This window comes from Dreissena polymorpha, chromosome 13 (genome assembly GCF_020536995.1).
Source record: "Dreissena polymorpha isolate Duluth1 chromosome 13, UMN_Dpol_1.0, whole genome shotgun sequence".
Taxonomy (NCBI): Eukaryota; Metazoa; Mollusca; class Bivalvia; order Myida; family Dreissenidae; genus Dreissena; species Dreissena polymorpha.
Window position 1 is genome coordinate 5,773,322 of NC_068367.1, and position 22,105 is coordinate 5,795,426.

Below are 22,105 nucleotides of genomic sequence, written 5' to 3' on the forward strand. Positions count from 1 at the left end.
AAGAACACATTAGGATTGTCAGACATAGTTTAAGTTTATTATGTTACACAGAAATCGCACATGGCGTCCAATGACACAATACAAAGGACCACAAGTCCATTACTTTTGACGTGATGCTTGTTATGTGAAGCGCCATAGTTTGGACCTGCCGCAATTTCTGGATTTTGACAAGAGGATCGATATTTTTCAGCTTCAGACAACAATGAATTTGCAGGGAATGATGCGTATCTTGCACCAGAAAATACAGTACCCAGGGCTGCAATTGTCATTCAAATTCTTGCCTATGATTAATATGTGCAATGGGGACAAATCGTGCATTCTGTCTACATAAGCCTTAGTTTTCAACCTTGCCACAACCTTCACACCATTGTAACGTTTGACCAACCCTTGTATTGAAAGGCTGCCGAAATCATCACTGATGCGCCACAAAGTAGTTTAAAGTGTTGATAAAAATTTGTGATGTTTCATAAACGTATGAACCGCTCTCAAAAACATACTTGAGGCAGTCTATAGAGAACATGCGCAAATTGTGCACATTGTGACACACAAAATTGTCCAGAGGGCTTCACGGGACCATCTTCTTGTTGAAAAAGGCATACACAGCCAGCCTACAGCCGAAATGACCCAGGAAGATCCAGACATTCAGATACTGCTGGATCATGCAAAGGATTTGTACTCTTCCCTTCTTAGGGGCAAAATGACGCTAGCAGATGATATGTTATGCGATTTATATCAAACCCGAGAGGGCTACAGAGAAGAAGAAACATGAACTTGCCCAGACCTCAAAGACAAGCATAGTATGGCTTAATTATCAGCTTACGATTAACAATTCAAGGGTGTTGATTAAAGCATATCGTACTGGGTGTTGGATGATGCATTAGCAGGCAGTGCCCGATTTGCTATCCATCTTTGCTGCAAATAAGCGATCTAGAGGAAACGCACCCAGACGTTTATCGAAAGTTCGGTATTTGTTTTCACGTTGTTCGTAGGAGTTATCAATGCTATGCTGGGCTAGGACGTGATCTTGTCATTGAGCACACATAGATGATGTGTTTATAGAGCACATGTTGTCTAACTCGCGGCAGTGGGTCAGATGTGAATGTTCATGCAGTTGAGGCGGTTGGGAAAACGATCATAAGAGATATCATAGGAAAGTCGGTCTTTGCTTATAAATCACGAGAAAATACAGAGCCAAAGCTCTTGGGAATAGCTTGGCTGTTAAGATCGCTTCTGAACGTGCTTTTTATCCTGCTCCTCTGTTCCAGCGTTTTCTGTTGGTGTAAAAATCTGTAGATCCTTCCATTGCAGTCGTATTGTCTTTTGAACTAAGCTCCCTTCCTGCTGCCTTCTTTGAAACCAAAAACATACTGTGTACAGCAGATAAGCCTCAGATCACTCAGGCAAGTTGAGAATATGCTATAGACACATCATGTGAGGCTGAGATGAACTGTATTCATGAAACAGATGCATGATGATGGCACTTTGCTGAATCCTTGACCATGGAGAAGGGTGACTTATATAACGCCATAGTCGTGTCTTATGTAGATTCATAGAAAATGCATTACGTACAAGCGACAGTGGGGTTTCGATGGCTACGAAGACGGTCATTATAACAAAGACAACACGCACCGGAGACGATGAAACAAACGTGAATCATATTGTGAGTTTAAGCAAAGAAACAGAATGCTCATGTAAAAAAGGATGACTTTTTGTATCGTGACAGAAACAAGGCCGGCATGATTGCTCTGATCAGCACAACCCTGCCTTAAATGGAATGCTATGTTGTTCTGTCTTACGTGGATGCAGACGTTGAAATTGTTAAAGAAACAGTATAACGATCCCGTCGTAGCACCACACAGTTGGTGGTCGAGGATACAGATTTGCTCATCTAGATCCTGCATTACTCCGAAAGGGACAATAAGACCATCTACTTCTGCTTTTATGTGAATAAATAGTCAAAGGAACACAAAGTGTATAATATTAACCTTTTGGAAGAACTCATGCTTATTCAGGCTGTAATTAATATTCAATGATTTTCAGCAACGGTAAAAAATTATGTCTACAGAAGTGAGTAAAACCTGATCCTTTTTGAAGTCATGTGCTAGTTCATTCTCTCTTCCAAATGCCATAAATTGGAGTTTATGATTATTCAACTGCTTAAATATAACCTCAACTCCATTAAAGTGTTCTTTGTCTCCTAAACTATGGCGTTTTACATAACAACCATAACTTTTGAGTAACAAGTTATGGACCTGTGGTCCTATGTATTGTGTTAATGGCCATTTTGGTCGCCGTGTTGGATGTGTGTGCAACATAATTAGATTACATTTTGTCTGAAGATATAAATGTGATATTTATGTGTTCTGTTCTCCCTGAAACCTGGGTATAGACACCAAATTAATCAAATTTGAGTGGACAGTTACAAAGTCATATTTTATTATCATAAATAGGTTTTGACGGCCATCTTGGCGGCCATTTTGGATTTGTGTGATATATAATAAACTTAAAAAGTGTCTGATGACGTTAATGTGTTCTTTGCCCCCTGAAACCTATCTATAGACACCAAAATCTAGATCTAAAATTGATTGGAAAGTAACATAGTTATGGTCATTAATATGTTTTGGCGGCCATCTTGGCAGCCATTTTGGACACCATGTTGGATTTCTGTGTGTTATTATTAACTTACACTTTGTCTGACGAAATAAATTAGCTCTTTGCTCCCTGAAACCTGGGTATAGACACCAAATTCATCAAATTTGAGTGGATAGTAATATAGCTATGATCATAAATAGGTTTTTGCGGCCATCTTGGCGGCCATTTTTGAAGCAATGTTGGATTTGTGTGTACTATAAACTTAAACAATGACTAAATTTAAATTCAAACTAGTCAAATTGTTGTGTACGAAATCAAAATCAAGTAATGTTCACAGCAGAAAAACCTTTCAGAGAATTTGTTCCTTTTTTTCATTTTTCAATCCTGACGGCGGCCATCTTGAAAACGGACGCCATTTTGAAATTTTGTATTGGCTAACATGCTTTATCAAATCTATAGTGACTGAAGAGTATATGTGCCAAATTTGGTGCTTGCATCACAAACTAGGACAAAATTTTCATTTTATTATAAAAATTGTATTTAAAGGAAGTTTTTTCTAAATGAAAATCCAATATAGGCGGAAGGCAAACTGCACAGGCTAATCTGGGATGACAATTCACTCAGATGCATTATGGGATGACAATTCACTCAGATGCATTATGGGATGACAATTTACTCAGATGCATTATGGGATGACAATTCACTCAGATGCATTATGGGATGACAATTCACTCAGATGCATTATGCCCCATTTTCCCAGAGGGAGGCTTCTATTATTGTTTTTCAAGCTCATCTTAAGAAGTTAGTTTTTGTTCATTCCCCTGTCTCTCCCAAAATATTTCAAAACAATAACCTTTGCAGAAATAATTCACAATCATCGCATTTACCCAAAATAACAAAAATGCAATGAAATCACACAAAAATGACAATTTGGTAATTATGAGCGTAAAGTTTCTGAGTAGATTGAATAAGTACACTCCGTTTGTACCAAATGTATTTAGTATATAATACATAAGCATAATGGGGATAAATATTGCACATCTTACCAATGAAATAGTTTTAATGAAATAAAAGTCATTTTCTTCCATTTATATTTTCAATTGATGACTATCAAAAATGCAATTTTAATTTTTTTCTGTGACCTAGTTGTTCAATCATATTTGTTTCTCCTGTATAGGAGAACAACTTGATTTCAATCAGCTGCTAATGATCAAGGTTGAGTGTTTTTTATGCAATAAATTTCCATGGCTGGTTTACTTATCTGCTATTCATCACACTATAAAATTAGATTTGATGTTTGATTACAGGACATTTAGTACAATTTGCCCTTAGTTAACTACCTTACCTATTGAGTAACAAAAGATGGTGGTGATAAAAAAAAATCATTGAGAGTATATTTCGACTTAAATGACTATATATTAGTTATTCAAATTCTTTTGTATGCTATATAGTTTACCGTAATGGTTTTAATAAGTGAACATTCTTCCTGATGTAATTTTAAATTCAGTGTTTCAAACAGTATTCAAGTAAAAAATTGATCCTTACTTGAACATTATTTCTTTTATATTTCTATGTCAGTAGTTCTATGTGGCTTCCAATATTCTTAATTCTTTTTAGTTTGAATCTATGATAAATATTTTGGAAATGGCCAATACATCGCCCATGGTTTCTTTAAAAGACTACATAATTACAATGTTTAAACTGTTACCTAAATAAGCTTCAATTGTAAAATTACTGAAATGGATTTTCTTAACAAATAAACAAATAGTCAGTGGTATTTCTTCTATAAATAAAGTTTGTTAGAGATTATACGGTATTACTTTTATTGAAAATCTGTCATTGACTTGGTATAATAACGCCTTGGCCTAACCTTTCATTACGTATTGGTGTAGGGGTGACATGAATCTTCTGTAGACGTTCAGAAAACCTTCATTAAATGTACCTAATGTATTTGTCACGCACGGTTGTTTTTCGTTCAAATGAATGAGCGGATTGCTATTTCAATTTAACTGGGATTTAAATAATATTTGAAGTAAGTTTAAAGCTTTGGTTAAATTAAAAAAAAATATTAATACATGTTATTATATCTCTTAATAATATTTGTTTTTCATTAAAGATATTATTCCCAGTCAGTCTTTAGATGTAAAGGACAGACAGCTGAAAGGGAACTTTTCCGGTTTCGGTTAATTGACAGTTGAAAAAAATTGTTTCAGATTTTCAATGATTCATTGTCTTTATGATATTTGCAAGCTAACAGTACTACTAAACATTAACCATGCTCTAAAATATCCATTTTATGCATATTTTGCCGATTTAGAAACCTGAAAAAAATTAATTATAAAGCTTTAAAAACTCAAAACAATTGAATAATTTGGATCACAGATTCTGGCATGTATTGAAGTTTATCATTAAGTGCTTTAATTTTTATGTCCCACAGTCTATACTGGGGGACATATTGTTTTTGCCCTGTCTGTTGGTTTATTTGTTGGTTTGTTGGTTTGCGTCAAACTTTAACATTGGCCATAACTTTTGCAATATTGAAGATAGCAACTTGATATTTGGCATGCATGTGTATCTCACGGAGCTGCACATTTTGAGTGGTGAAAGTTCAAGGTCATCCTTCAAGGTCAAAGGTCATACATATGGGGGTGTTTCACAAACACATCTTGTTATAAATGTAAACATTGGAACCAAATGGCTCCAGTAAAGAAACAAGAATGAAATTAAAGAAAGAAAAAAAATGTGATCCTCAACTGGGTTCGAACCACAGCTAGTGCAGTTAGTGGTGTATTTTATACATTATATAAGCAATCATTGTGATGTCACGAAATATAACAATAAGAACAGAACTCTCCAAATCATTCAATCGTTTTGCATTCGTAACACTGTATAATTTTAAGGTTTTTTATGTCCCCCACTATAGTAGTGGGGGACATATTGTTTTTGCCCTGTCTGTTGGTTGGTTGGTTGGTTGGTCTGTTGGTTGGTTGGTTGGTTGGTTTGTCTGTTTGCACCAACTTTAACATTTTGCAATAACTTTTGCTAGATTGAAAATGGCAACTTGATATTTGGCATGCATGTGTAACTCATGGAGCTGCACATTTTGAGTGGAGAGAGGTTTAGGTCAAGGTCATCCTTCAAGGTCAGAGGTCATATATATGTGGCCCAAATAGCTTATTTTATAAATACTTTTGCAATATTAAAGATAGCAGCTTGATATTTGGCATGCATGTGTATCTCATGGAGCTGCACATTTTGAGTGGTGAAAGGTGAAGGTCAAGGTCATCCTTCAAGGTCAGAGGTCAAATATATGTGGCCCAAATAGCTTATTTTATGAATATTTTTGCAATATTGAAGATAGCAACTTGATATTTGGCATGCATGTGAATCTCATGGAGCTGCACATTTTGAGTGGTGAAAGGTCAAGGTCATCCTTCAAGGTCAGAGGTCAAATATATGTGGCCCAAATCGCTTATTTTATGAATACTTTTGCAATATTGAAGATAGCAACTTGATATTTGGAATGCATGTGTATCTCATGGAGCTGCACATTTTGAGTGGTGAAAGGTCAAGGTCATCCTTCAAGGTCAAATATATTGGTAAAAATTGCTCATGTAATGTCAGTTCTGCAATATTGAAGCTAGCAATTTTATATTTGAAATGCATGTGTATCTCATGGAGCTGCACATTTTGAGTGGTGAAGGGTCAAGGTCAAGGTCATCCTTCAAGGTCAAACGTCATATAGGGGGACATTGTGTTTCACAAACACATCTTGTTAAATCATCCAAAAGATGCATATAATAGATATTTCAGAGCATGGTAAATGTTGAGTATTACTGTTAACTCGCAAATATCAAAACTACAACGATAATCTGACACAATTTTTGTCAATTATGCAAAGCCTGAAAAGGTCCCTTTAACCCTTTCCCACTCAGAAGCAAAGTGAAAATAGCTATGTGCAAATAGCATAAAACCAGATCTGAAGCCTGCTAGTAACTTGCTAAGGTTTAATTCAGTGCAGAAACAACACTGTCAACCGACTTACCTGGTGCATATTCAAGATAATCCAGCGAGGCTGACATTTTGAAATATTTCTGTATATTTTTAAACTCGGCTTAAGATTTTATTGTACTTTTTCTTTAACCCTTTCCCACTCAGAGGCAAAGTAAAAATGGCTATGAGCAAAAAGCATAAAACCAGAACAGCCTGCGAGTAACTAGCAGTCTGTTCAGGTTGTATGCTGTTTGCTGCTCATCAGTAACTAAGGGATGGAAATGAAGCCTTAAAAACTGGAATCTAGTAAGAAAGGTATTTAATTAAATGTAATTTTCCACGGGAAGACAAATGCGTCAAAATACGTATCTAAGTGGTAAAGTGTTAACTGAGGCGTTTTCTTCAATAATTTTATCATAGGGCCAAGGATATCCATACTTTGCCTGTACTATATTGTCATTTTACTAAAAGAAACTGAGTAATTTTACCTACATTGATTTAAAAAGTTTTTTTTTTTATAGTTTAAATTGACTGGGTTTTATCTGAGCCTTTGCCTGGGAAAACTTGCCCCGCTAAGAAAATAAATTCCTGGTACACCATGTGAACAGTGTCTTCACTGATAAGCCTGAGCAGGCAACACCGGCTAATCAGGGACAAGACTTTCTGCCTACTATGGATTTTTGTTAAAAAGAGACAACCTTGAATGAAAATTCCTTACAGGCTGAAAGTATTGTCCCCAATTAGCCAGACTGCACAGGCTGATTTGGGACGACACTTTATTCACATGCATTAAGACCTGTTTTCCCAGACCGTGGTTAATGTAAACATTAGCTCTTCATACAATAACCTGCCAGCTGTTTATAATATACATTCATTATTCAGATAGCCCAGTCTTCCCCACTAAGACAATAAATTCTTATTACAAGATTTGAATAATTCATGTGTGCTCAATGAATTTAATTACAGCAAAGAAAATTGTGTCAGGCAATTGATTTTCTTAGTTGTAAATGTGCCAAAATTCATGTGTGAAAATTGGATATTCTTTGAAGTAGATTGATATTGACTGAAAGTTAACAACAGCTGTTTATAAAAACGCGTGCAATAAAAAGGATTGATTCATAGTGTAAATTGTCTAATTTGATTATGTTCTGACAAGGTAAAATATATTTGCTGTCTTTATTAGCGTGAAAAGTTGCTAATAATTTATGTAACTTTTTTTTTAAATATTTAATTAGTTCTTAGAACAGCTTGAAGTATGTACAGTGAAGTTGAATGTATGTACTGCCTAATTGTTGATTTTGAACATTTGCATGAAAATGGTTTGATAATCACAATTTGATTATTGGTAGGACACACTTCACTAACACTATGGTAGGACACACTCCACTAACACTAGACAATGTCTTGGAATGGATTGTGTTTTTGCCTACTATTGAGTTGAAATCTTATAGTCCCTATATCTTATCATAAAACCTTCACATAGAAAGATAAGCTAATGCTATTGCATATTTCAAATACCAGACTGTTTAACATATATCATTGATCATTATCCAACAGTCTGCCATGGCATGTGATCAGTCTAATGTATTTGTTTGTCTGCACATGCTGCACATTAAGGATTGGTTATAAATAATGACAGTTGGTTTCATGTAAGCTATCAATGTCATAAAAATCGTTTGCCATCCCTTTTCACATCATTTTATAATAAATGCAAACCTGCATGGCCCCGTAAAATCATTTTGTTTTGTGGTTTTTAATTTATTCATAAAAAAAAAATGCTCACATGGACTTTGTGTTAACACTTTCCCACTCAAAAGCAAAGTTGAAATGACTATGTGCAAACAGCATAAAACCAGAACAGCCTGCGAGTTACTCACCGTCTGTTCAGGTTTTATACTGTTTGCTGCTCATCAGTATCTAAGGGATGGAACTGAAACCTTTAAAACTTGGATTTAGTCAGAATGGCCTTTAATAAAATTAAACTTATGAGGGACCAAAATTAATGCGTGAAAAAATGTATCTAAGTGGTAAAGGGTTGAGGTATTATGCTCACATATGGTATGAAGCAGGAATATTTGCAGACTTACCGTAGCTGAGGGTAATGGAGGACAAGGTGAAGGTCACTGTTACTAAAAATAAGATATCAGTTTCTGCTCAGTAACTGAGTTTTAACTCTTTACCACTTAGATACGTAGTTTAACGCATCTGTAGTCCTTTAGAAAGTTACATATAATTAAATACCTTTCTTACTAAATTCAAGTTTAAAAGGTTTCAATTTCAACCTTAAGTAACTGATAAGCAGCAAACAGCATAAAACCTGAACAGACTGCGAGTTACTCACAGGCTGTTCTGGTTTAATGCTGTTTGCACATAACCATTCACTTTGCTTCTGAGTGGGAAAGGGTTAAAAGAAGTTTTGCTTTGAAATGTTTGTTTAGGTAGCTTATATACAGGCCTTGCTTGAGATTGTACAGTTATTTATATCAAAAATCTTTTTTGTGGCATTAGGCCACATTTCTTGTTGCAATGTAAATTTCGAGGATAATATTTGAATGTACATGTAACTACCTATGTATCACTTACAGAAATTCACCATCAAACAGTATGTCTTGACTGTCATTTGGTAACTGTAAGATGCATGACTGACAGAAAATGTACAGAATACCATCATAGGAGAACCAACAAGAGATGTGTATGTTAGAAACACATTACCCCCTTCTGCGCCGCTTTGAAGCCATATTTTGACCTTTGACCTTGAAGAATGACCTTGACCTTTCACCACTCAAAATGTGCAGCTCCATGAAATACACATGCATGCCAAATATCAAGTTGCTATCTTCAATATGCAAAAGTTATGACCAATGTTAAAAGTTTTCTGACGGACAGAAAGACAGACAGACGGACTGACGGACAGTTAAAAAACTATATGCCACCCTTTGGGGGCACACAAAATCAAGCTCCCTGTCTTGGGGCATGTAGGTCCTGTTTGAAATTTAATCAAAAGCAAACATCACATAGTTGTTCACATAAATATACCAGTAATTGTAAATTCCCGTAAACATGTATGATGCTTTTTTTTTCTTAGAATTTCTTTCTATAATTGATTGCGCTTTTAAGCATTAAAATGTAATAAAAAATGTTCAAAATCTGTCAAGAAGTCATGTATACATTTAAATTGAAGCAAACCTCATTAGCATATAGTCTTACACTGTTAATATCAATCCTACATTTTGTACATGTATGTATTGTGCGGTTTAATAAGGTGTAGTCACTGATATTTTTACATCAATATCTGATTTAATAAAAAAATATTTTAAATCTACAAATGAGTTTTAACAAATCTACATAGGAGTGATCAAATAATTGTTAGTGCATGTAAATTTCTTTATGCTTATAGAATAAGGTTTATTGTCCCCTACCGGTTTAACCGGAGGGGACTTATGGTTTGCGCTGTCTGTCAGACACACTTTTCTGGATCCTGCGATAACTTTAAAAGTTCTTAAAAATTTTTCATGAAACTTGCAACATGGATATATGGCAATACGTGTATGGACATTATGCACGTCATTTAATTTTGTTCCTACATCAGAAATTGTGGTTGCTATGGCAACCCCCCCAATTTTTTTTTCTGAAAATGGTGGAATTTCTGACAATGGTGGAGCCGGTAGGGGACCATATTGCTTGACAATAGCCTTGTTTTTCATACATTTTTAGCTCACCTGAGCGATAGCTCGAGGTGAGCTATTGTGATCACTCGGCGTCCAGCGTCCGTCCGTCTGTCCGTCCGTCTGTAAACAATTTGTAAACATCTTCTTCTACTAAACCATTGAGCCAATTTCAACTAAATTTCATGTGGAGCATCCCTAGGTCATGGGACAAAAGAATTGTTAAAAAAAATTTGATCACATAACCAAAATGGCCGCCATGACCATATATGGTAAAAACCTTAAAAAAACTTCTTGTCAGAAACCGCTCATCAGATTTTCAAAAAATTTCACAGGGATGACCTTTGAGGGCTCCCCTGAAAAAGTTGTTCAAAGAAATTTGATTCGTCAAAAAACATGGCCGCAAGAGCTCGTTGAACTTTGCATGTTTATTCGTTTTTGCCTATTTTGTGAAAACTTTCAAAAATCTTCCACATTTTTTGTCCGATCCTTTCCAAATTTGCACAGTGTCTTTATATCAATGAGGACACGAACCCTACAAAAAAATGAGCATTATTGGTCCATGAAGTACAGAATTACCTCCCCTTGAATTGAGAAAATGGTGTTTATGCAATAAAGTCCAAATTTTTCATCCAATTCTTTCCAAACTTGTAAGGATTTAGCATGGTTCAAACAAGGGAAACAACTACGGTTTATGCATGTTCTTTTTATTACAGATTTGCCTCCCTTTAATTCATTCAAAATCTCATTTTACAGCAGAGATTCCAAATCTGACCTGTAAATGAGCCCCATATTTACTGCCAGTGCTATGTTACCTTTTCCCATTTGATCATTCTTAAGTATTGGTCTTGTAATGCTGCTACTGCTACTGCTACTGCTACTACTACTACTACTACTACTACTACTACTACTACTACTACTACTACTACTACTACTACTACTACTACTTCTACTACTACTACTACTACTTCTACTACTACTACCACTACTACTACTACTACTACTACTACTACTACTACTACTACTACTACTACTACTACTACTTCTACTACTACTACTAGTACTACTACTACTAGTACTACTACTACCACCACCACCACCACCACCACCACAACCACCACCACCACCACCACCATCACCACCACCACCATCACCACCACCACCACCACCACCACCACCACCACCACCACCAGGTCTACTATTACTACTTCTACTACTACTGCCACTACTACTACTACTTTTACCACTACTACTACTACTACTACTACTACTACTACTACTACCACTACTACTACTACTACTACTACTACTACTACTACTACTTCTACTACTACTACTACTACTACTACTACTACTACTTCTACTACTACTACTACTACTTCTACTACTACTACTACTACTACTACTACTACTACTACTACTACAACTACTATTACTACTACTACTACTACTACTACTACTACTACTACTACTACTACTACTACTACTACTACACCACCACCACCACCACCACCACCACCACCACCACCACCACCACCACCACCATTCACAGTGACAAAAAACGTATTCACACAATGGCTGCTACTGCAACTTATAGCCCATATAGGGGGGCATGCATGTTTTACAAACAGCCCTTGTTTCTATGGGATTTTAACCACAACTGTTCATGTTTATCTCGGACACATATTTTTAGGTCACCTGTCATGAAGTGACACGGTGAGCTTATGTGATCGTGTGATGTCCGGCGTCCGTTGTGCGTGCCTGCGTGTGTCCGTGCGTCCGTCGGTCAACAATTTGTTTGTGTAGACAGTAGAGGTCACAGTTTGCATCCAATCTTGATGAAATTTGGTCAAAATGTTTATCTTGATGAAATCCGGTTTGGGATTGTATTTGGGTCATCTGGGGTCAAAAACAAGGTCACTAGGTCAAATAATAGAACAACCTTCTGTAGACAATAGAGGTCACAGTTTTCATCCAATCTTTATGAAATTTGGTCAGAATGTTTATCTTGATGAAATCTGGGTTGGGATTTTATTTGGGTCATCTGGGGTCAAAAACTAGGTCACTAGGTCAAATAATAGAAAAATCTTGTGTAGACATTAGAGATCACAGTTTTCATCCAACCTTTATGAAATTTGGTCAGAATTCTTGATGAAATCTGGGTGGGATTGTATTTGGGTCATCTGGGGTAAAAATCTAGGTCAAATAAATAGAAAAACCGTGTGTTGACAATAGAGGTCACAGTTTTTATCCAATATTTATGAACTGTGGTCAGAATGTTTATCTTGATGAAATCTGGATTGGGATTGTATTTGGGTCATCTAGAGTCAAGAACTAGGTCACTAGGTCAAATCATAGAAAAACATTGTGTAGACAATAGAGGTCATAGTTTTCATCTGATCTTAATGAGTCAGGTGAGCGATTCAGGGCCATCATGGCCCTCTTGTACTTATTATGTTTGCTTTTGGCAGCTTTAAGTAAATCAGTTTAAATGAGTTGTTTTATTGACTGCATTCAACATAAAATATAACTTTTTTTTCAATTATAATGAAAGACTGAATTGTCATGCAAAATTAATAATGAAACAAAAAATCTAAAATCAGTTGATTCCTCATTCTGTACTATTTTCCATTTAATATTCAATACTATAACCAATCCCTGTTATGAATACTGTTGTGCGAACAAAAAAACAAGACATTTTGATATTGCAAAAGTTGTTGCAGCAGAGTGGGCGTGTTTGGATTGGGTTTGAATGGTATTTGCATATTGCGTGATGCACACACAGTAAGTGACACTTAAATATCGGTGTGGTTGTCGGTTAATATATGCATGACGATACTACTCCATTTGTAAATATTGGATGTCTATAAGATGAAGGATAACTTATCAACAATTTCATTCATAAATGGGGTGTTTAAAGTACTTGGTGGATGTTAATGGGATATGCAGTGTTTCTAAGTAAAACATTAGTGAATACATGCTTTTGTGGTGATAAAAAATTAAAGAGAAAAAAGGGAATAGGTAATGTAGTATTGATAAAATTATTTACTTGGGTGTTTTAAAAGCATTTGATTTATGACGTTGAAATAAAATAAGTGTTATTGCTTGAAAATAGACTTGGATTGTTTGCAATCATTAGATATAACTGAACTTGAATGCTTATAAGGCGCTTGAGCTATATCATATTTCTATGGTGTTTGTTGTTGCTTTTTAGTTGTTGATATTTTTGAGTGCATATTATGATATTTGAAATGATTTTAAATGTTTTAATTATTGTAGAACAATACTGTTGTAATATTTGTAAACATAGCAACATATTTTTATTGATTTATATGTATTTAACAAAAATGATTAACATTTTCATCAATCTTATGTGATGTTATCATACCCAAGGGTGTATGAGATTTTGTTCAGTATTTATTGAGCCACGGAGGGGGACAATTGAACTTAAATAAAAGTCCACACAGGCTTATCAAGCATGCCTTTTTCCGTGGAAACTGGAGTTTTGCTAAGAAGAGATTTCCTTCAAAGGAAAAATAAAATTGGACTGCACAGGCTTATCTCTGACAACACTCACATGCATTAAGCTCCCTTTGCCCTGAAAGAGACTCAATTTATCACATCCAGCCCATTACAATGGTATCACATCCAGCCCATTACAATGGTATCACATCCAGCCCATTACAATGGTATCACATCCAGCCCATTACAATGGTTTTCTCAAGTCACATTTAGTCAGACATTAGTATTGCTTTTTCCCATACCTGTGATGGACTTAAAGCCATAGAAATTCTGTTTGATTATGACTGTTTGCCAAAGTTCTTAACACCTTTTATTTGCAATGTGAGCACCATAACGTATTAACTCATACTTTCTCATGTTGTCAGTTAGTCAGTTTTTGCGTTAACTGCTGACCAGACCTTTTATTCAAATTTACTGCTGTGGTCATCAAAGGGTGTACAATGCGACAACAGAGAATATGGTTGACTGCAATGTTTACCAAGTTAACAATGTGATAATTTGTATGGCCACTGATTAAACATATTACCAGGGGCATTAAGTGCAAGTTTTAATGGTGCACTGTTTAAACATATTGGAAATTGCTGACTGGACTTTTTGATTGTTGTCTCTTACACAAAAGTTCAGACTTAAGCTGAAGGACCAATTTGCCAAAGCCCTTGAATAGTATCTTGTGCAGGGTATATACCGACACAACAGACTTTAAATGACTTGTTTTACATTTTCTTCACTATAGCAATAGTAGCAGTCATTTAATACAGTTTGATAAAAAATATATGTTTATAAATAAGTACAGGTGTCAATGCTTTCTTGTTGAAATAAGATAATAGCTCCAGTATATGCATTTAACAAACCCAGACACAATATAACACAGTATTGGTAATATTAGACAAGTTTGAAGTATTTATCAACATTAGCATGGTACTTGTGTGGAAAAAAACTCAAAATATTGTATTTGTACTGTCTAGACCCTTGATTTAATCAGCAGGTAGTTTTGTGTGTTCTGTTATTGAAATATTGTGTGCAAATTATTTACGCATGCTTAGAGACATTTCAAGTTTATAAATGTGCCTGTTCAAATCCTGAGATAATTAAAGTTATTGTTGTGTATGCGACTTGTTTGGTTGATTTGTGAATGGGTTTTTTCAATGCTTTGACCGTAATTTTTTAGCTGATATTTCAGATTGTTATTTGAGGACTGCACAGGCTACTGTCGGCCGACACTTTGCGTGCATGCATTAAGCCCCATATTCCCATTCTGAGCCTCCTATTATTCATGGATGTTGATGATATTCTCCTGCTCTAATGAGGACACCATGTTTTAATGAGGCTGACAACAGTTTTATTAGCTTGATTTTCAACTTACTGAACAAAGTGGTTTAAAATTATGTCCTTTTATTAACAATTATTTACCGGCCAATTTGAATCAATTATTTGGTTGGCTGGGCACCTTGTGATTGCTGTCATTGCAATTTCTTTCCTTTGCCGCAAGCACAAACACGATTTGTCACATGTAGTTTAATTGGTCATTTGACCAGGGCCACAGGTGTATTTCAATTCACACATTTATTATCTTCATAGCAAAAATTGTACATTAAAGGAATTAACATTAAGTCTCAATTGATATTAATGAAGTTCACTTGTGACCACACACAGATTTAAGCTAGCAATTTTCTAAATAAGCCTCATTACCACACAACCTACATTTTCACAAAAGAACATATTTGAAAGCTACCGGTATGCTTCGACTAGGTAAGCTAAGTCCCTTGAAAAAATTGGCATGTAAAATTACTTTACACATTGTTTATTCATTCATAGCAATCATTACCAAAAACATTGACATTGTACAAAGAAATTCATAAAAAAAGAAACACCTTACTGTTCAATTAAGGGATCCAGCTTTTCAAGTTGAACCTCAGAGTAAATGTAATATTTACAGTATTTTAAATTAACCCTTTCCCCCATAAGAAGAAAAGTGAAAATGACTTTTCCAACCAGCATAAAACCAGACCAGCCTTTCTGAGGGACTACTAATACATATCTAAGTGGAAAAGGGTTTAGAAAACAATATTGATGTATTTTGTGTAAACATAAAAGCTTAGCACCAATTTTGTAATTTAAGTCAAAGCAACTGGATTTTCCCTTATACAAACGGCGCCAGAATCACAGGTGGTTAGCGTGTGGCTATGATATTAATTAGTGAAAACATCATTTTGAATGATAAATAATCATATTATAACGAAAAATTAACTTTTCTGAAAAAAAAAATATTTCACTATCAAATATATATATAACATATTTGATAGTGAAATTTTTTTTCTTCAGAAAAGTTAATTTTTCGTTATAATATGATTATTTATCATTCAAAATGATGTTTTCACTAATTAATATCATAGCCACACGCTAACCACCTGTGGCCAGAATGGTGAAAAAAGTTGGTTTAAGTCAGTTGATGTCAAAAAAAGCATGTGACATATTCATGACACATAAATCACCCAACTCTTAACACATAACATTGGGACAGGCTTAATGTGTAATATTGTCACATACCTTATAATATACCAATACTGTCTGTTTAATATCATGGGCTGGATTTGAAAAGATAATAAATCTTCTCTTTTTTCCTAATGATGTAGGTGGCTATAATGTAGAAACATGTCAATGTTCATTGATAAAGTGATCAGTATGTCATTAGATGAACTTGTGTTTCCATGGTGATAACATGTTAATGGAGGTAATAATGTGGTTATATCTTCTGTTCAATCGGGTGTCATGAAAATAAATGCTTGTAAGGTTTTGTTTATTATCAGTCCTTTCTCAATAATATGCCTGTAGTACAGTGCTTTGATTAAATGAATTCAGAATTTCATGATTATTTGATGTTTTTTGTAAGTATTTTAATGTGAGATTGTTTTATTTTCAGGTTCTGTTGTGTGCCGTTAGAAACCTCTGCATTTAGAAAAACACACTAAATTATAATAGGTAAGACATTAATACGGAATGGATGAAACTGTAGCTTGTAAGTCTGTAGACAGAATGAGACAATTCCAATGTTTTAATGGCACAGGCAGTTCTTTATAAAATGCTGTATGGATAAATACATTATTTTATAGTTTGGCAATTTAACTCATTTATGCCTGGTGGACTCTCCCATCCTTCTTAATTGGATCAATTTATTTCCAAAATTAGAGATGTCTAGTATATTTATTTCTATATTTAGAATATTTCTTACAGAAATTCCTTTAAGCAAACAGCGCAGACCCAGATGAGACGCCGCATCATGCGGCGTCTCATCTGGGTCTACACTGTTTGCCAAGGCCTTTTTTCTAGACGCTAGGCATAAATTGGTTAAGCTTGACTGATGCTGATGTGCGAAGGACAATGGGGTGAGCATATGATATGTTCACAGCAGCTAACACAGGACAACACTCCGCCTTAATTGGATTTTTGCTTAGAAGAGACGTCCTTTGTAAAAAAAAATTATTCAATACAAGCGGAAACTGTTGTCCCTGATTAGCCTGTGTTTACTGCACGGGCTTATTTTGGACGACACTTTATGCACGAACATAAAGCCCCATTTTCAAAGAGTGCAGATCATACAGTACACTCCACGCGTTTTCCCCAAAAAACGCGCTCCCTCCGCGGGTTTTTTCTGCTAGCGAGTGTTCACGCGGCGTTGGAAGAGCGAGGTGAACTCGATAAAACGCTCGGCGTTACGCCGCGTTCGCTAATTCCCGCGGCGTGTATTACTTTAGGCTAGTCGGTAAATGCAGACACTTTCCGTTCTTATCAGTGATCGCCGCGCAACGCCGCGTTAGCAGTGTGCTACTGGGCATGCCAAAAAATAAAAACATTGTTATAATAAATTGTTTAAATACTGTAGTACATGTATAAAAAAGATAATTGTATAGAAAATTAATACGTATAAAAATTATGTTTTTAATTCACAGGTACGTCTACAATATGAATTAGTCTAATATAATACATTTGACAAATTAATATTTAAATCATAACACATATGACACAAGAATAATGTTCCGTAAAATTTCCAAATGAGAATAATAATTAGTAATCCGTAACACACTACGATTTTTAATTGTTAACACGACGTTTACAAATGCTTCCAATATACAGTCATCATGTATATATTTCCCAACAAAAGCGCGCGAAAATTATGCTGCAATGTACAAGGTCAAGGTACAATGTATACTCCTGCAAAGCGTGCGTGTATTGATTTTTTTTATACAAACTTTGTAGCGCAGAGAACATTGAATTTTGTTGATTTCGGTTAAAAGTTTCTTTGGTATTTATTAACGAAATTATATCGCGAATAAGTTGATATTTCCTCTAAAATAATTTCAAATCGAACACGCCGAATCTTTATCGTTACGGTATTTTAGTAGAGTAATTATTTTAATACTAATTGTACTGTAAACTGAATAAAGAAGACATCTGGGCGGAACAGGATTTTAAGTGTTTGACGTTATGAAAACACGCAAAGCTTGTCTACTGACCAATTGTGTAGACTGCTGTCTTCGGTGTTTTGACAAAAGGGATTAACATGTGTGAATGTCACTCTGCCGATTTGGTCCATAATTACTGGTAAACATTGTTTAGAATGTCGACGCAACAAGAATACAACTGTGAATATTAAATGCAATTATCAAGTCAATAGTTACCACCTTTTAGCAATCAATGGAATAACCTACAAACAAAGAGAAAATCAATGCATTAGCGAGCAGAGAATTGACTTTGTTCCGACAATTAAAACCATTCCTTATGCATTCGTTGAACGTGTTCACTTGAGTTAGTTATGCCTTTAGACAGGAAGCGGCTTTTCTTTGATTACGTCAAACTGTCAATTCACACAGATTTGCGAGATTTTTAGGGTCCTTGGTCATTTGTATACATGTTCAGTATAGAAAATCACCAGCTAACATGAAAACTTTGGATTAAATTATTAAAATAAAAACAATGTTGCAAACTGTGTTTATATTAATTGGTAAGTATTAGTTAAAAGACGACGTTTTGTGTGTCGTAAATCAACGAGTTTTCTATACAACAACAACTACTTCTACAACCACGTCGGGATCGATCTATCTTGGTTGTTTTTTTAATTGTAAATATTATACTACATGTACATGTATGTACTTGTAATAAATGTAATTTTATTTGAAAATCAGGAAGTCAAACAAAATTAAATTGATCGTTATCTCGTAAAACGCGGAGTTTCCCCCGCGTTGCCAACGCCGAGGGCCGCCGCGTCGGCTTATCAGTTTTGCCGATCGTTAACCGCCGCGTCCAAAATCATGCAAACGCCGCGTATAGCGGGATTTTCTTAATCTCCCTCCAGGTCAAAACCCGCGGAGTATGGAGGGAAATTGGGGAAAACGCGTGGAGTGTACTGTAGGCTTCAAGTCTCCTAATTTACTCTTTCAGTGCTGTAATCGAATTCTGAAGGCCTTTGCAAACAATTTGGATCCAGATGAGACGCCACAGAACGCTATTCTGATAGTATTCTTTGAAAAAAATCGAAGAAAATGCTAATTTTAGAAATTCAGCAAACGAAATTTTAGCAGACAACAAATTTCCCAGCATGCAAAGGGTTAACCAACTTTCCTAAGGCAGTCCTTGGGGATATCTCTTATATAAAAGCATTTCTTGTTCATTGAGCTAACAATGTCCAGATTGTATTATATTTGGGACCCATGTTCCCTCTTTCCTTATAATAATTACTCTCTTGTGGCTAATAATGCTACTTTGGGCAAGTGTCAGTGATGAGCTTCATTAGCAGTGCGGCAAGAAAATCTGCCCTTTTAAGACAGAACTTAAGAGACTGGGTTGTAACCTCCAGTGAAAACATGAATGGAAGAAATGTAACAGAAACATGCAATAAATTATGGTTGATGCACACATTGATCATTGCATAGTAATTGGTGGTGATTTGTTTCTGTAAAAAGATTTAATTTAATTTTATAATGACTTATTTGTTATCAGGCATATCAAAGAAGTAATTGATCTTCTATTTTTGATTAAGCTTTTTTAAGAAGTATTGATGTTAATAACTAGCGATTTTTGCATCAAGTTTATCTGTCCGATTCCATTCATTACAGGCTTTAATTAGGCTAATTCACATCTCTTAACTGTGAAGCAAGATGTATTGAGGAAGGCCTAACAAAATATAGTGTATAAGCTGGAAGCATATGAAGGATGTAATTCGTAAGATGTATTACGGTTGACCAAAGACTCAAGTTTGCAATGAGAGTAAGTGGATAAATGTCCTGGGTTTACTGGTCTTGTCTTATTGGACAGATACATAATTGTCTAATACTCTCATGTGCACACCCCTTCATCTTACACTGTTGAATTCTTATGTGGCTAGATAGAAGAGGCATTGTATCCCTTTAATATAGGAGTCTTGTTGAGGGAAAACAGGGCTTAATGCGTGTGCAAAAAGTGTGGTCACATATTAGCTTTTGCAGTCTGCACATTTTAATTAAGGGCAACACTTTGTGCTTTTATGGTATTGTCTGATTGAAGGAAGTCTCTTTAGTAAAAATCCAGTTTAGGAGGTAATTGTCATGTCTGATTAGCCTGTGCAAAATGCACAGGCTAATCGGTAAAGTATACGTTACACACATGAATTAAGCCTGGTTTTCCTGAATGCTGTTCCTATATTGGATGAAGCCCATCATGTGAAGCAGGCTTTATGGGATTGGCTGGTTGTCATGGGATGATAACTGTGGTGGGAAAATATTGGCTCTGATACCAGCACCATGGAATCATGAATTCCTATGGAAACAGCTGATGTGGTGTTCCGGTGGATTAGATAGTAAACTAAATGTTGGGCTTCTTGCAAATATTGAGTGATTTGGCTTGGAATATTAAAGCTGTGAGTCTTGAGTGGTAAGTTGAGAATTTGGTTTTAATAATTATTAAGTTGCTTGTTTCATGAAGCAGTCAAATGATATGAAAAAGGTAGCCACCAGGAAACAAAGGTTACAGAATTTAAAAAATGTGTTTTTATGTTGATGTTTCTAAGAATGTCATAGCCTATGTGTCAAGCTCAAGGTTAATCATGTGTATGTTTTCAAACTCTGTAAGGAACACAATTCCTACACTAACATTAATTCTCAGAAAATAATGAAAGCTGATTACTAATTTATCGATAATTGCAGTTATAAATGAAATGTTTTGAAATATTGTTGTGTTTGCTTACATCATGTGAATGAACCATCATGCTTGGGAGAAAAAGACCTGTGTTTTTTGTGTCTGATTTCTGCCAGGCAATGTCTTGCTCTTGGATTACTTGATTTCCATACATTTCTTTTCATATTATTTTAACATGGATATGACATACTTTCACCAATTGAAACGTGATGTTCTCGTCTCTAAACTCGCAGTAATCATGATTTTATATGTTTTGGAATGATTATATCGATTAAATCCTGCAATATATCTAGGGCTTCTTTATTGAGAGTGCGCCAGATTCCTTGGAGATGTGCATGAGAAACTAAAATTCCCAAAATTAGAAATACCAGGTATATACAAGCCGCTCTCTGGGAAGATTGGGCTGTGCATTCTCAGCTTTTATGGAATGTTTTCTTTAACCCTTAACCCTAAAGCAAGACTCTCCCATAAGAAAATCAAGGTGGAAGGGTGGAAAGATGAGCCTGTTTGGACTGCACAGGCTAATCTGGAATGGCACTTTAGGTACATGCATTAAGCCCCATTTTTCTCAGAGCCCTGATCAAATTATTAAAAAGCCTTGCACTTATTTGGCATTATGACAACAGTGTTATATACAATGACACAACAGTGTTATATACAATGCATCTGTGTCAAATCTACAACAAAACAAGATTATGCTGAGTATTGCACAAGCTTGCTAGAATTCGCAGAAGTGGGACAGGATCTTTAACCCATTTATGCCTAGTGGACTCTCCCAGCCTTCTAAATTGGATCAATTTATTTCCAAAATTAGGGATGTCTAGTACATTTATTTCTATATTTAGAATATGATGAGACGCCGCATCATGCGGAGTCTCATCTGGGTCTACGCTGTTTTCAAAGGCCTTTTTTCGAGACGCTGGGCATAAATGGGTTAAAATTGTAATCAAATCTTAAAGCCGGTCATTGGGAATAAACCACACAATATTAGTGGGTGCTTTAAATCTTCTCCAAAGCATGTTCACGAACAAGTACTGTATACTTTCAAAAATTGTGCAGTGTTGATGTCATTTGAAGCGTCACTTTACAAGAGTGAGGAATTTATAGTCCAACCTGAGAACAGTGATCATTCAAGGGAAATCACCAAAGTGGCCATTGTAGACAAG

At 35.4% G+C, this 22,105-nt stretch overlaps 1 protein-coding gene across 11 annotated transcripts in view; it reads left to right on the top strand.

Annotated features, from left to right (window-relative positions):
* Window positions 1-22,105, top strand: part of LOC127855428 (transmembrane protein 198-like) — a 268,058-nt gene that overhangs the window by 41,129 nt on the left and 204,824 nt on the right. For 3 of the 11 annotated variants that reach the window (XM_052390979.1, XM_052390983.1, XM_052390986.1), the window contains exon 2: window positions 16,693-16,751. The exons of 1 other annotated variant lie outside the window; for it this stretch is intronic. The gene's annotated coding sequence lies outside the window, so the exon portion shown is untranslated. Of the gene's footprint in view, window positions 1-4,512; window positions 4,625-7,642; window positions 7,742-13,049; window positions 13,272-16,484; window positions 16,504-16,692; window positions 16,752-20,651; window positions 20,676-22,105 lie in introns of those variants that run through there. 7 more of the 11 variants (XM_052390982.1, XM_052390984.1, XM_052390976.1 and 4 more) reach the window with 7 other exon arrangements.